The 13,244-nt window shown below is 43.8% G+C and overlaps 1 long non-coding RNA gene across 1 annotated transcript; it reads right to left on the reverse strand.

Annotated features, from left to right (window-relative positions):
* Positions 1-1,803: 1,803 nt before the first annotated feature.
* Positions 1,804-12,861, reverse strand: LOC109569272 (uncharacterized). The gene is made up of 4 exons (XR_002182329.2): positions 12,059-12,861; positions 8,242-9,791; positions 2,498-2,669; positions 1,804-2,244 (listed from the first exon to the last, which is right to left on the reverse strand). It is a non-coding gene; the product is annotated as an uncharacterized lncRNA (long non-coding RNA).
* Between the last annotated feature and the right edge of the window lie 383 nt (positions 12,862-13,244).

Here is a 13,244-nt window from a genome sequence, read left to right on the forward strand (position 1 = left end):
TCCCCTGGGAGCAATTTATTTCAGAGTTGTATTCTTTGAACATTTCATGCCAACTTTCAGAAGAACCGTATATAATTTGCCATATATAATTCATGGTTCTCTCTCATTATGCTGAGCGTTTTGTGAGGACTCATTTTTTGACATGTTTACCTTTCAAATGCCATCAAAATGCCTGAATGTTTTAGTTTTCAATAAAGGCTTCATGCATAAATGAATGACTTAGAACCTTTTGTTTGTTTTATTGATGGGGAAGCAAGTAACCAACCAACTGTTCCAACAGAGGTTTCCCAGGACTGGAGTCTTTCTACTAAATCTGGAAAATTCCAGGCAAATTGAGACAAGTTGAACACAGGTCTCCTGTATTGCAGGTGGACTCTGTATTGTCTGAGCCACCAGGGAAGCCCAGTAGGTCATGCTCAGTGGTGGTAACTTTTTGTTTTGTAATTTTTATTTTCAGCAGTTCTATTTGTTCACTCTGTGTGTATATGTGTGTGTGTGTGTGTTGGCAATTGAGTTAAACATAGGTCATGAATTTTTTCTTGTCGTTTAATCCTCACAATCATCCCAGGAAATGAGGTATTCTCTTGTCTCTATTTCAGTGACAAGGAAATTAAGACAGCGGTTTCATACCTGGCTCAAGAATGTATAGCCTTCCTCCAAAGAAAACCATATTTGAAAAGATACATGCACCCCAGTGCTCATTGCAGTTCTATTGACATTAGCCAAGACATGGAAGCAGACAATGTCTATCGACAGATGAATGGATGAAGACGTTATGTGGTACCTGACACACAATGGAATATTACTCAGTCATTACAAAGAATGAATATGTAAAATATTAAAATGATATGTAAAAGCTTAAAAAATGATACAAATGAAATTATTTAGAAAACAGAAACATACTCCCAGACTTTGAAGATAAACTCACAGTTACCAAAGGGGAAATGTCTGGGGAAAGGATAAATTAAGAGGTGGGTTAGGACTAACAGGTACACACTACTATATATTACTATAAAATATATAATCAACAAGGACCTACTGTATAGCTCAGGGAACTATACTCAATATTCAGTAATAACCAATATGGGAAGAGAATCTGAAAAGGAACGGATATATGTATGTGTATAACTGAATCAGTTAGCTGTACATCTGAAACTAACACAAAAATTGTGTTAATTTGCATGCATAATCAATTATGCATGCAAAGTCGCTCCAGTTGTGTCCTACTCTCGGCAACCCTATGGACTAGTATGTCTTACCCTATGGAGTCTGGTAACCCACTGGACTCCTCTTTGTCCATGGGATTCTCCAGGCAAGAATACCGTAGTGGGTTGCCATGCCCTCCTCCAGGGGACCTTCCCTGGAGGGCATAGAACCAGGAGCTTGCAGTTACCAGATGCAAAAGATCACATGCAGAATGAATAAACAATAAGGTCCTACTGTATAGCATGGGGACTAAGGTCAATATCCTATGAAAAACCATAATGAGAAAGAATATGAAAAAGAATCAATTATACTTCAGTATAAAATAAAAATTAAATTTAAAAAAATTTAAAAAAGAATACCTCTGGCCCTGGAGCTACTTCTGTCCTGCCTTCCAAACTGGATTCTGCAGGTACAGCAAAGAGATAAGGTCATGAAATTCATCTTTGAAAATAAGCACTCAGTAATTCATGTGGGAAATAATGTGGACAAGGCTAATCCACTTCCTGCTGGGGGAGATAGAGAGGGAGAAAGAAAGACCTAGAAAGCTATCATCTCGACATTAATCCAAGAGGCGAGTAAATTTGAATATGAGTTTTTAATATGTGATAAACAGGCCAAGTGAGCCGAGAGACATCTTTAGCTCTGAGTTATGAAACGCAGTCACATGGGGAAGTGGCCTACATTTTCAGCATTGTATCTGGTGAGGAGCTTCGTCACCTAAATGAAAGTGACATTTTGCCAACCATTGGCCAAAGGGACATGTTTGGCCAAGGCAGCTGGAGTCCTACGAATTCTGAGTGTGCTGGGCAGGAGTCTACTTGATGTTGAGGGGCAGGAGACGGGAAATCTGGGCCCACTCTCGGGCAACATGTCTCGCGTGGAGCCACTTAAAGCTTCGGTACCTCAGTTTCCTCATCTGAGAAAAAGGAGACGGCAGGAAGATCAAGATACAGTAAGAGGCGTGGAGAGCCAACAGTGTGGGCTAGAATCCTGCTTCTGTCCCTCAGTTCCTGTGCATCTGAACTTCAGTTTCACCATCTGGAAAATGAAAAAAAAAAATTAATTCACCTCTCACAGATTTAGTATGAATTTTGAAGAGATGATGTACATTAAAATATGGAAAACAACTGGCATGGTAAAAGTGCCCGATAAAATCATAAATGCCTCGCCCTGAATGTTCAGCCATCCATCCACTCAGGAAGACGTGCTGAACACCTGCTGCGTGCCAGGTGCTAAGTTGGGTGCCGGGGACTCGTAGGCAGAGATGACAGAGCGGCTGTTCTCAACTCACTCATTGCTTAGGAGGATACGGTGACTCGCCTCCAGCTTTTCATCCTTTAGGAAGTCACTCCACATCCTTAATCCTTGGCTTTTATCAAGCATAAAATGAGCGATGGCGTGGGAACTTGGAGTTAATCAGATGCAAACTATCACAGGGAGAATGGACGAACAACAGGATCCTCCTGTAGGACACAGGGAGCTATATTCAATATCCTATATTGAAAGTGAAAAAGAATGTGCGTATATGGACAACGGAATCACTTTGTTGTACAGCAGAAACCAACACAACTTTGTAAGTCAACTACACTCCAGTCAAAAATAAATAAATAATAAAACTAGGATACCAGGGCGAATGCTAATAGAGTAATTGGGAGAAACAAACGTGCTCAGCAGCTCCTGGAACACAGAAAACCCTCGGAAACATTTAAGGAAGGGCGGGGGTGGTCTCCTAGGCTCTTTACCTCTATAGGGAATATGAATGCTGTGGTACTACCCTCAGGACTATTACTGTCTTCTTTCTTCAGAAAACAAGTCTGGAGGTTTAAGAGTCTAGCTCTGATAGTTAGCAATAGAAATCATGATCCTGAGGGAGGTAAAGCAATCAGAAACTATCATAGAATTAAGAGTGAGCAAGGAGACTTCTTTTATCATATTCACTGAGAAATGGGCTCTGAGGCTAAGATTCATGTGCATGTGGCTCAATGGGGGTGTCTTAGGGTCAGCGCCTATGAGGGAGACGTGGCAGCCAGACCAGGGCTATGATGCGTTTTCAGTCAGTGGTATCTGACTCTGTATGACCATAGGGACTGCAGCTCTGTCCAAGGGCCTCAGCTAGTCCCTGCATGAGCTCTGCAGCAGAGACAGCCCTGGGGAACTGTCAGCTGTCACAAGAAGAAAAGGGGCCAGGCTGCTGTGTCCCTCACTGACCAGTCTTGGGTGCGAGTTACCCTAAAGGAGATGGCTCTCTTCAGGCGAACATAATTCCTGAAGGGAATTCAAATATGAGGTTGAATCAGAGAAATGCAAATCAAAATCACAGAGGGGTACCATCCCACACTGGTCAGAATGGGCAGGTTTTAAAAATCTACAAGCAACAGATGCTGCAGAGGATGTGGAGAAAAGGGAGCCCTCCTACAACATTGGTGGGATTTGAGCCGGTGCAGCCACTGTGGAGACCTGTATGGAAGCTCCTCAGAAACTAAAAATAGAGCTACCTGATGATCCGTCTTCCCTTGTAGCTCAGTCGGTAAAGAGTCTGCCCGCAATGCAGGAGACCAGGGTTCGATCCCTGGGTTGGGAAGATCCCCTGGAGAAGGGAATGGCAACCCACTCCAGTATCCTTGCGTGGAGAAGCCCATGGACAGAGGAGCCTGGCGGGCTACAGTCCATAGCATCGCAAGTGTTGGGCACAACTTAGTAACTAAACCACCACCACCGCCATATGATCCAGCAATCCCACTCCTGGGCATAGATCCAGACAAAACTAAAATTCCAAAAGATACATCCACCCCTACATTCACAGTGGCCCTATTGACAATGGCCAAGACATGGAAATAACCTAAATGTCCATCAACATATGATGAAGAAGATGTGGTACATATATTCAAAGGAATACTACTCAGCCACAAAAATGAATGAGATAATGCCATCTGCAGCAACACGGATGCAGCTAGAGATTATCATACCAAATGAAGCAAGTCTGAAAAAGAAAGACAAGTACTGTGGGATATCATTTATATGTGGGATCTAAAGTCTGGCACAAATGAACGTATCTGTGAAACAGAAAGATTCACAGACTTAGAGATCAGACTTGCGGTTGCCAAAGAGGAGTGGGGGGAGGGCTGCAGGGAGAGGGATAGACTGGGAGTTTGGGGTCAGTAGCTGCAAACTATTAGATCTAGAATGGGGAGACAACAAGGTCCTACTGTATAGCACAGGGAACTATACCCAGTCTTCTGGAGTAAATCATCATGGGAAATGATACAGAAAAGAATGTGTGTGTGTGTGTGTGTGTGTGTGTGTGTATATGTGGTTGTTGTGTCAGTCTCTCAGTTGTGTCCGACTCTGTGACTCCATGGACTATAGCCTGCCAGGCTCCTCTGTCCATGGAATTTTCCAGGCAAGGAGACTGGAATGTGTTGCCATTTCCTTCTCCAGGGAATCTTCCCTACCCAGGGATCAAACCCAGGTCTCCTGCATTGCAGGCAGATTCTTTATCATCTGAGCCCCCTGGGAAGCTCCATATATTTATATAGGGTCCAAGCAGCTCACCACGGCATCCGCTCTGGAAGACACTATCATTGACATAGAAGACGTTTGGAGCTGAAAGGGGAAACGTTAAGAGTAGCCAACTAGGGAATCAAAGAGAAGAAGACGCTGCAATTAACTTGAAGCACAGCAAGTTGGCTCTTGGATATGACTTTCTCCAGCCCTCGCCAGGCCCACATGTCATGCAGGTATGAAGTGACGTTTTCCGAGAAGGCAGCAAGGAACGTGTTTATAAGACAAAGGATGATGCTGTCAGAAACACCCAAGGAGAGGCAAAAGTGGGTGTTCTCGAGCACAGCCTGGGTGGAGGCCCCAGCCGGAGTGCTGCAGTGTGTGAGGTGTCAGCAGCGGTGGGGTATGTCCCAGGGTCTGCCTTGGCCACTTTCTGGACGGGAGACCACTTCTCCTCCCTGGGCCTCGACTTCCTCATCTTAAACACGCAACACTGGATGGCATTAACCCTCAGGTCTCTTTTATTCCTGTGTACAAATAACTCCAGATCTGAATCGACCTTGTCAGCAAGAAAATGCGGTTAAAAAAATGGATGACTTGGCAATTGCTTAGCTTTCTGCAGGAAGTTTAATTTTGTAGCAAGGCTTTCTCTGTATCATTCATTTGCCTTCTGTCATGCCCGTTGAAATGTTTATGGACTTCTGTATTACTGAGTACTTTTTTCCTATTCTTTTGCCGTTTTACATTTCTACTCTATTTTTCAATTTCTTGTCTCCTGTTCACTGTACACTCCCTGGATAATTTTCACTCACGCAATAGATATATGTTATGTGTGTTACAGAGATCTGCTCAGGCGAACATAAAGGGGGAAGATGGCGGTAACTGAAAGGACATCAAGAGGCTCAAAGGGAAATTGGACCAAAGCAGCAGGTTATTACTGTTGTTCAGTCGCTAAGTCCTGTCTGACTCTGTGCGACCCCATGGACTGCAGCACACCAGGCTTCCCTGTCCTTCACCATCTCCCAGAGTTTGCTCAGACTCGTGTCCATTGAGTCAGTGATGCCATCCAGCCATCTCACCCTCTGTCTTCCCTTCTCCTCCTGCCTTCAATCTTTCCCAGCATCAGGGTCTTTTCTAATGAGTCAGCTCTTCTCGTCATGTGGCCAAAGTGTCGGAGCTTCAGCATCAGAGGAACTAAAGTCGTTTTGGAGGTCAAGGAACAATCAGCAGCACAGAAACCATGGTGTGACTGCAACGGCCCGACCTGAATCCTACCAACGGGGCAAGCGACTCTGAGCCCACATGCTTCCCTGCTTCATTTGCTGCAGATTTAAGTTGGAGGAAATGAGAACCTGTTATTGGCTGAACTGAGGAGTCCTGTGAGGCCCCTCTGCCCCCCACACGGCACTGCTCGCAGATCTCTCGACAGAAGGCAGGTGAGGAAAGATGCTCGTTGCCTCGGTGTCCACAGACTTGGGTGGGCACAGGGATCCTCTCATCCATCCAGTAACTGAGACCACTCTCCAAGGAAATCAGAACACTTTCAAGAAGGAATATGGATTCTGGACACATCAAGAAATGGTGACTCGGTATGACAGACTGTAGGCTCTGTTATACCGAGTGAAGTAAGTCAGAGAAAAATGAGCATTGTATATTAACATATATATATGGAATCTAGAGAAATGGTATGGATGAATCCATCAGCAGGGCGGGAATAGAGAGGCAGACGTAGAGAACAAACACACGGGGCGAACTGAGAGAAGCTGTGACCTATGTACACAGCCGTGCGCAGAGCAGACAGCTGACGGGCGCTGCTGCAGAGCACAGGGAGCTCCGCCCGTGCGCTGCGATCACCGAGAGGGCTGGGGTGGGGGTGGGAAGGAGGTCGAGAGGGCGGGGACGTAGCATGCTTGTAGCTGGTTCACGATGCTGTACAGCAGACACAACACTGTAAAGTGAGTCTACTCCAATTAAAAATAAATTTTAAAAGAAAGTATATAAAAAATGAATCAGTATGTAGGTAAACATCAAAAAAAAAAAAAAAAAAAAGATCAATGGCTGCTCCAACAGGTGCTGAAACAACTTTTTAGGTGGCTATGTGCTCACACATAAAATGCTGGACAGTTTGCCGAAAGCGAACAAATGCTTCGTTTTAAAATAGATGCAGAGGCAAAGCCGTTTTAAGTGTTCTCCTGCAGTAGCTGGGATTCTGCCTTGAGCTCTGGCAGCTGCACAATATCTAAGCTTTCTTTAATGGTGCGAAAATCTATAGTGTAAACTTGAAAGTCTTAATCTGAAAGAGAATGGTCTCCACAGTTGGGCACCAACTCACAGGCTTCCAAATTTATTTTCGATTATTTTTCTTCAAGACTATTACATTTCAGACAAACAAGACTATTTGCTGAGTACATCTGCATACTGTCCTTGTCATTTCCCTGCATGTCTCTTTCTTGTCCAGAACAAATGCCGTGTTCTTCAAGTCTCCACCATGGGATCGAGCCTTCCTCTCTTCTGCCATAGCATTTTATGTGCCTGTCTTGTAGTTGTTTATAATTTTCCACATAGAACTGAAGCTACTTATACCTAGATATTGTCCTCACTTTACTTTATACCATAAACTTCTTTAATACAGGAGCTGGTTGATATACTTTTTAAAAAACATTTCTGTTGTGAAATACACCCTATACAGAAAGCATAACCGAAATTTACACAAACTCCTTTAATATAGGAGGTATATTTGATTTACCTTGTTACCATTTTTACTGCGAGACATATATATATTTTAACTGCATAAAACATGTAGGTTTAGTTTAATAGTGGAAAACCCCACTATATCTACCATCCAAGTCAAAAATAGAACAGCAGCCTCTGTACATCCACTCCCATACATCTGTTTGTATCCATTTGTGGTTTGCTGTCTTTTTACACAATAAGAGGAAAATGGCTGAAAGGTCTGGGGGAAAAAAGTACATGTGTGTTTAATTTCATCAGTAATCAAATAAATGCAAATTAGGACAACAATAAGAAAAACACTGACTTCTCTCCAAATTGGCATAATTTAAAAACCCAGTTATACCAAGCGTTGGCAGTGGGAATTCACACACTGTTGATGGGAAGATAAGTTGGCACAACCACTTTGGAAAATAACACATATTATTTAGTAAAGTTGAAACTGGATATAGCCTATGATTCAGCAATTACACTTTAAAATAGATACACCCTAGAGAACTGACTGCATATGTGCACTGAAGTACTTGACAAAAATGGTCGCATCAACATAGCTCATCTTTACCCTAGAGATAGGGTAAAGATGAGCTATTTGGTTTACCCTAGAGATAAACCAAATCAACATGAACAATAGATTGAGCAACTAAATTTTGTATTTTTCTATTGGGTTGTCTGACTTTTTCTCACTGATTTGTAAGAAGTTTAAAACAAACATTTTATACAAACACAAGTGCAGACACACACTAACTTTTTAGTTGGTTAAGTACACTACAAAAATATTATCCAATTCCTCCCACACACACACACCTTGCTTGTGAGTCAATCACAGACCAGCGACTGAGAAATCCCATGTTACGAATGGGCGATAGGACTCCTGGGCTTGGATCTGGATAGGTGAGTGGTGATATCCTACAGAAGTTTCCCCATAAAGTGGAACTTCTCTGGGGGGAAACAGCTGTTCTTGTAAGTCCAGGTTCTTCACACAGTTTGATAGGAGCAAGTCTCAATTGTCTTTATTGCAGCATCAACAGATGAATGGATAAAGATGTGGTGTGTGTATATATTCATTACTCAGCCATAAAAAGGAATGAAACTGGGTCAGTTGTAGCGATGTGGATGGACCTCGTGTCTGTTACACAGAGTAAAGTAAGTCAGAGAAGGAAAAACAAATATCCTACATTAACACACATGTATGGAGTCTAGAGAGATGGTACCACCAGTAAGCGGTAGAGTTTTGACTGGAGGCTAATTCTTCCGTCTTGGAATTCTGGACGTTCTCATCATCCCTTCAGAGCCTGGCTCAAGTTCTAACCTCTTCCAGGGAGCTTTCCCCACCTTCGGGATTCTTTGTCACCTCTGAAGTGTTCTAAATATTATTTTATTTTTTTAAATAGATAATTTATCAGATGCTTTCCAACTCAGTAACACAAGCTGAAACCACAGAGTTTGGGAAGATGCACACACTAGGGACACTATGTGTGAAGCAGATAACTAGCGAGGCTCTACGCAGAGCACAGGAGACCCACTCAGTGCTCCGTGGTGACCTGAATGGGAGGGAAATCCAAAAAAGAGGAGATGCATCGTGTGAGCTCTGTATCAGCTATACACATCGCTGTTCACTTTGCTGTACGGCAGAAACTAAGACAACACTGCAAAGCAACTACACTCCAGTAAAAACTCATTTTTTAAAAAAGACGAGAAATGAATTCCCAGGTCTTTCCCTTCCAACCATGTCACTGCCCGGATCTTTCGGTTTGTTTCTTTTCAAGCCTTGCTTAAAATGTCATCGCTTTAGAGGGGCCCTCCTCCATCCATCATAGCTTCCTAAATGTTTTTTCTATACTACTCCCTTAACATAATCGCAGGACTTCCCTGTTGGCACAGTGGATAAGATCCACCTGTCATTGCAGGGGACACAGTTTCGATCCCAGGTCCGGGAAGATCCCATATGCCACGGAGCAACTAAGCCCGTGCGCCACAACTCCTGAGCCCAGGTGCCTAGAGGCTGTGCTCCACGAGAGAAGCCACCGCAATGAGAAGCCCGGCCACGGCAGGCAAGAGCAGCCCCTGCTCCCCGCAACTAGAGAAAGTCCAAGGACAGCAGCAGAGACCCAGTGCAGCAAAAGTAAATAAACATCGTTAAGAATAAATATAACCACAAAAGCCTTCAGTGGTCATCCATCTCAAAGTATGTGTCTTGTTCCACCGCACTATTTGCAAGCTCCTTCTGAATCAGGAACAATGCCGTCTATTCCTGGTTCCTTCACGGACCTCACACCATGCCTTTCCCGCTGCTTGTACCCAGTAAATCCTGGCCGGGGTTTGGCTGTCTCCGCAGGATGGAGCATTCAAAGAGCCTAGAATGACAAGAATGACATGCCCTGGTCCATGCAGCTTCCGTAAGACAGAGGAACACTTCCTGCCAACCAAGCCATTGAACACTGTCACGAATCCCAAAGTGCATCACATCAGTCATCATATATGCAGGAGGATTTGCTTTGTTGAAGTAGGAATTATATCTGATATCCTTAAATCTGTTTGTATTCTCCAGACTGCCTTGCCACACAGCAGGAACTTATCATGAAAAGCTGTCTTTAAATGATTTATACATCAAGTAAGTCATCTATTGAAATTTACTACAATATAAGGCTACTTTTCTTTTCTCAGAAGATTGAGCAGGGACGTCAAGATTTATGTTCAAATCTGGGCTTCTTTTGTTACCACTCAGCAAGTAAGTCAACTTCTCAAAGGGTTGATTTCCTCAACTGTCAAATGGAAGCACGAAAATCCATCTCCAAGTGAACCAATGAAAGTAAAACTTTCTTTTGATACATCAAGAGTTTTACAGAAGGTAAAGGATGAATAAGAATCAAGTAAGATTTGTTTCTTGTGAGGTGAAGCAAGTTAAACTGCAGGGATCAGAGTTTTCAATTGTAAAATGACAGAATTGGTGTAGATTATTTTTAAAGTCTATCTTGGCTAAAGAGTCTATGAGTCTGTAATGTTCACTTCAATTGTCCAGGACTCCACATATTTTAATTTTTCTTTCCATATACATAAAACCTAAACAAATTATCTCATCCACAAAGGGAGACTCTTATTTAAAATAATTCAATCATGAATCTTTATTCAAAAGGATAATCTACCCTGATGTAAACAGTTGTCCCAATTTATGTGTGTTTTGCATTCTGCTTTTGGACATTTCAGGACGGAATTCCTCCTCGGCCTTTATTGTGCTAACTTGAGTTGCAGGCCTTACCCAGTGTCTGTCCTGCCTCGGACCACTCCTGCAGGGAGAAGGTGGGGGTTGCTAATAACCAGATGAGCATATAGTCTCTGTTTGACAGATTTCCCATGTGGACACGAAAATTTCTGTGTCCCCACAGTAACTGGAAACAAGACGTCTCCTTCTGAGTAGCTTGTGTAAATTAACGCTCACGTAATATCAGCTTGAAATGGGTCTGCTTGAGGGACAGGAAGGTAAGTAATGGATGGACATAAAGGCTTGGACCCAAATAGCGTGGACAGAGTGGAGCAGCTCAGGAGCCAAAAGCGGAACGTACAAGAACGGTTAAGTGAGAGCTATTACAGGAATCTCAACTGTATCAAACATGCACTCATTATGATGGGCCTGTTGACATACTTTATTTTATGTTATCTTTACCGTTTAGGGCTTCCCGGTGGCTTGGTGGTAAAGAATCCACCTGCCAATACAGGAGATGCAGGAGACATGGGTTCAGTCCCTGGGTCAGGAAGATCCTCTGAAGGAGGAAATGGCAGCCCACTCCAGTATTCTAGCCTGGAGAATCCCATGGGCAGAGGAGCCTAGCGGGCTACAGTCCACAGGGTTGCAAGGAGCTGGACATGGCTAAGTGACTAAGCACACACACATCTTTACAGTTTATCCCAAATGTTAGGTTCAAAGCAATCAAATGACTTTCTAGAAGTCATAGCACTGAGAATAGTAAGAATTTTCATCCAGCCCTTGACACTAGAACTAGGGCCTTTACCCTGATTTGCCATCAACTGTACTGCTAGTGTGAGGTGACTCCAATTAGAAGAGAGGCAACGTGCAGGCGTTAGGCTTTTAACTCTTAGAAGAGCCACGTACTTTTTGGCCTAAACTGGGAGATAGAGGCAGAAAGAAACATGCCCAGAAACACACGTTACTTGGTACTGTCATAGTTTTAATACAAAAAAACTTTAATTTTTCACAGGACCTAATTGCTTAGTGGTGAGAGAAGTTCTTGCCCAGGCTGAGGTTGAAAAGAGGATGAAAAGAAAAAAGGAACACGAAACAGGAAGAGGAGAAGGGAAAAAAGGAAGTAGAAAAAGAGGAGCAGGAAGAAGAGGAAAGGGACTTTCCTTGTGATCCAGGGGGTAAGACTGCTCCCAGCGCAGGGAGCCCAGGTCTGGTCCCTGGCTGGGGAACTAGGGCCCACATGCCTGCTCCAACTATGAGTCCACGGGCTGCAACTAAGACCCAGCACAGCCAAAATAAATAAATGTTTTTTTTTAAAGGGGAAGAAGAGGAAAAATTTAATGATATCTATCAAGGTAGGAAAAGAAACTGAGCTATGAGTGGAGTAGACTCGATGCTCGCATAGCTGCTTCCAACACTCACCTCCAAATCAGGCATGGTGAGCTCTGTAACTCCTATGAGATGCTGACAAGGACCCCTCGGTGAAGTGGATCCTGGCCATTAAAGCCTGTTCTCTGGTGTGTGTGGCTGAAAAGTCCTCACTGCCCAGGTAGGGGGGCAGGAGGGTGGTGAGGCAGGTCCAGGCTGTCAAGGCTTTGCATCCACAAGAAGCCCCCAGTGCATTCAGGTGATGGCACCCAGGTGCTAGGGAAGGTCTCTCCTCCAGCTTGGACTCATGTCCGTTTCTGCTTCTCTCTCCATAAGACCCATGCTCAACCCTCCTCAGACCGAGGCTGCCCTGTGCATGGTAGAGTTTGATCATCTCAAAATCAACTTGACCTTCTAAGCTCCCTGAGTTAGCCCACTGAGATTTCTGGTCTTGGACTTCCCTGGTGATCCAGGGGCTAGGAGTCCCCTGCCAATGCAGAGGACACAGGTTTGATCCCTGGCCCGTGAAGATGCCACACTTGGTGGGGCAACTAAGCCCACGCATCGCAATTCCTGAGCCCCTGTGCCGAAGCTATTGAAGCTCGTGGGCCCTAGAGACGGTGCTCGCAAACAAGAGGAGCCACTGCAAGGAGAAGCCTGCAGACGCAACTAGAGAGGAGACCCCACTCAGCACAACTGGTGAAAAGCCTGGGCGTGGCCACAAAGAGCCACCATAGCCAGGAGTAAACAAATTAATAAAACCTTTTTAAAAAAAGACCTCTGGTTTTCACATTTAAGGTAAAAAAAAAAAATATTGAGATCTTGAAAACATGAAGTATGTGACAACTTAGATTCCTGGTAACTATAAACATCAAGCAGTTGATGAGAAGTAAGATTAATCACCACTCCCTTCCCACCTACTCACATCCGTTCACACCGCCTAGGCCACCAAAGCAGACGTGAAGGTGAACTTTGGCTGTGAGTCATGGTCATTCCGATCTTAAGAAGTACATTTCCGCAGGCTTTTCAACTTTTGCTCATCTAATTACAGAACATCTGAAAGGAACAGGATTTTCGGAGGTGAACTGAATTATTGAAAAAGCAGAAGCAATGAGGGCACAAAAAACTTCCATGTGTATTCATGAGATTCACCAAACTTAGGGGTGAGAGACACGAGCATTTCACTCAAAGACAAATATCCTTTATCATAGCCCTTGGGCAAACTTTTTTTTTTTTTTCC

Source organism: Bos indicus, chromosome 15, assembly GCF_029378745.1.
Source record: "Bos indicus isolate NIAB-ARS_2022 breed Sahiwal x Tharparkar chromosome 15, NIAB-ARS_B.indTharparkar_mat_pri_1.0, whole genome shotgun sequence".
Lineage (NCBI taxonomy): Eukaryota > Metazoa > Chordata > Mammalia > Artiodactyla > Bovidae > Bos > Bos indicus.